Below are 2903 nucleotides of genomic sequence, written 5' to 3'. Positions count from 1 at the left end.
GTCACTCTCGAGGTCTCCCGGTGGCTCCCCCGGGGTCGCAGGCCTCGCTCACAGGACATCCCAGCAGTGGCCCTTGGGCCTCTAATGCAGGACGGCCTTGGGGGCTGCACGGAGGCTCGGGAGGGCGGGCGAGGCTTTGACCCAACTGAAGAGGCACACCCCAGTTGGCCCCAGCCCAGCCCACTTTCCAGCAGCGGTGGAGGCCCCGTGAGGGATTCCGTGTCAAGGGCCACCCACCGCCTCCTAGCCGGCCGAGTGACCCGGCAAGTCCCGCCCCGAAGGCTGCTACGAGCATTAATCAAATAACGCATACTTTGGGGGGCAAGGCAACCTTCAATGTATTAAGCAGTCATTACTAAGACCCACAACTTGCTACACATGATTATCCACAATATGCGACTTAATTGCTGCTAAATTTATTTTCAATCGATTAAGTGCCATGAGCCACCGCACACGAAATAACAAAACCGAGTCTGTGCGGGGGAATCAGCGGACCCTGCAGCCAAGCTTCTCCTCGGGCCCAACGCGAGCGCCTGCCCAGCCCCGGGCCGGACTCTCTGACAACCTGAGCGCCCTGAAGAGCTCAGCAAACACCTCAGATCGAGCGCTTGGTTGCCACAGTGTCAGGAAGGGGGACAGAAGGGCAGGATGGTGCTACGTCTCCACAAGACAATCAGGGTCAAGTGTGAGAATAAACAGGTCTTTTGACCCAGAAATTCCCATCCTAGATATCCATGCCACGGCTACACTGGCTACATCACCGGGTTATGCCGGTCGGTGACCAGTGACTGAGGGCAGTAGAAACAAATCAGCGGTCATAAGCAGGGGACCGTGAAGCCAACGGAGGTGCAAACCAGCTGGACGCGTCCGTGCTGGTGGAGAAAGACCAAGGTAGTGGTGTCGAGTCAGAACAGCAAGGTGCGCGACAGGGCGTGGGACGTGTTACTTGCACAGAAGGCGGCTCTTTGCACGCGTGCGTGGAGAGGAAATCTCCCGGGAAGGACGTGCCCGGAACGGGTAACTGCGGCTGCCCGGGGAGGGAACGGAAGCGCCCTTTACCTGTTTCGAAGCACAGAATAACAACTCTCAGTCATTTCGTCGCGGTCCAGAGAGGTGAGCGTGGCGCGGGCCGGTGCCAGGCGGAAGGGGGCGGCCTTGCGGCAGAGCAGAGCACGCGGGAACGTCCCTGACGCAGGAGTGTCACGTGGCACGTGAGTGCAGCGTGTGTTTCTCTAGAAGGCAAATGGCCCGTCCTGAGCAGCAGCCCTGCCGCGCTTGGGGGACGGGGAGTGTGACGGGAGCGGAAGGGGGCGCCGGGTCAAGATAAGTGGCTGGAAAGGGCTCGGGCGGTCACTGGCCACTGGCGGCAGGAAGGGGACGCCGAGGGGGAATTCGGGGCTTCCGGTGCGGTGACCAGATACGCCGCGGTGCGGACGCCACGGAGGAGAACCCGGGCGAAGGAGCAGGGAGGGATGTCCCTGATGCCGACGGACCCAGGAGCGGAGCCGGGGCGAGCGCGGTCAGGCCACAGGTGCCAATGGGGGCCCAGGCGGGGGACACGGTGCAGGGAGCACAGGCTGAAGGAGGGGGGTGGCCGGACGTGGCTTCGGGGTCTGGCTGCAACCGTGGCCCTGCTCTGGGCAACGTGTGCCCGGGAGGCTGCCCCGGGGGACCCGTCATCCCGCCCAGGCCCGGGGTCCGCCGGGACACCGCGAGCTCCGCCGGCCCGACGATGCCCCGCGCTGAGCGCCTTCGGGGAGGAGCGAGTGTGGACGGAGCTCCGCTGAGAAGGAAAGAGAGTCGGCCGGCAGGAATGTTCCACACGCCCCGTGCCCCCAGGAATCGGCACGCGGCCGTGGTCCACGGAACCCAGAGGCACAGAGCGCGGGGGTTTGGGGAACAGAACCGCGAGCCCCTGCGAGCAGCAGGCCGGCCGCCGGTCCGTGCGTTCTCCGGATGGAGCCGGCGCGGAGGCGGCCACGGGAAGCCGGGGTTCGAGGGGTGCTGCCACTGGCCGAGTAGGTCGGCCCGTGCTCTCCAGGTCTCTCCCTTGGACAGAAGGGCTCGAGCTCGCGCCACAGTTGCGGGCATAGGGCAGTTTTTCCCGCCTTCGTGTGCCGCCCTGGCCTGGAATGCACCAGAAAGCAGAGCCTGGGACGAGAAGGGACGGGAGCGTTTCCAGCCGGTCGCCACCGGGGCCGCAGGCGGAGCTCTGGGGGACACGGGCACCCCCACCCCCGCTACCAGGGGCTGCCCGCCCACCGCCTCCCACTCGGGTGCCGTCAGGTACATCTGCCGAAGCGGGGCCATGCGGGACGTGGCCCGAGAGACGAGCTGGGCCCACGTCAAGCCCCCTTCATGCGGGGACCCATGACCTGTCTCCCCGCTTCCAGACGCCTGCACGCGCACGGTGGTCCGGGCGGCCTCTGGCAAGGTCTCGCACGGCGCTAACTCCCTCCGCCTCCTGCCCTCGGTGCTCACCACTCCTCCCAGGCGATGGAGGCCCAACGCAAGCAGCCGGGCGGGCAGCCGTCCCGGCAGACGGCCAGCCGTGCGGGCGGTGGGCCACCTCCCTCCCTTCCTCAGCCCGGCCCTGCCCTCCGCTCCCCCTGCGCCTGCACTCCCCCGGTCTCCCTTCCTCCACCTCCTGGCAGGACAGCCCGGGGTGCGGGGTAGGAGTCACCTCCGCAAATCACACACCGAGGCTTCTGAGCCTCTGTCCGCCCCTCCCGGGTGCCGCCCTCGGGTCTCAGCCACTGAGACGGCGTGTGTCCCACACCGGCCCGAGGGCGGCCAGGCGAGGAACTCGCACGAGTGTCCCGGGAGCCCCTTCCACCCCGGCCGAGTCACACCGTGGAGGGCCCCATCCGCGGGTCAGGCAACCCTAAATGCGGCGAGGCAAC

Source organism: Felis catus, chromosome B3 (genome assembly GCF_018350175.1).
Source record: "Felis catus isolate Fca126 chromosome B3, F.catus_Fca126_mat1.0, whole genome shotgun sequence".
In the NCBI taxonomy this organism is placed as follows: domain Eukaryota; kingdom Metazoa; phylum Chordata; class Mammalia; order Carnivora; family Felidae; genus Felis; species Felis catus.
Note: the sequence above shows the minus strand (reverse complement) of the source record.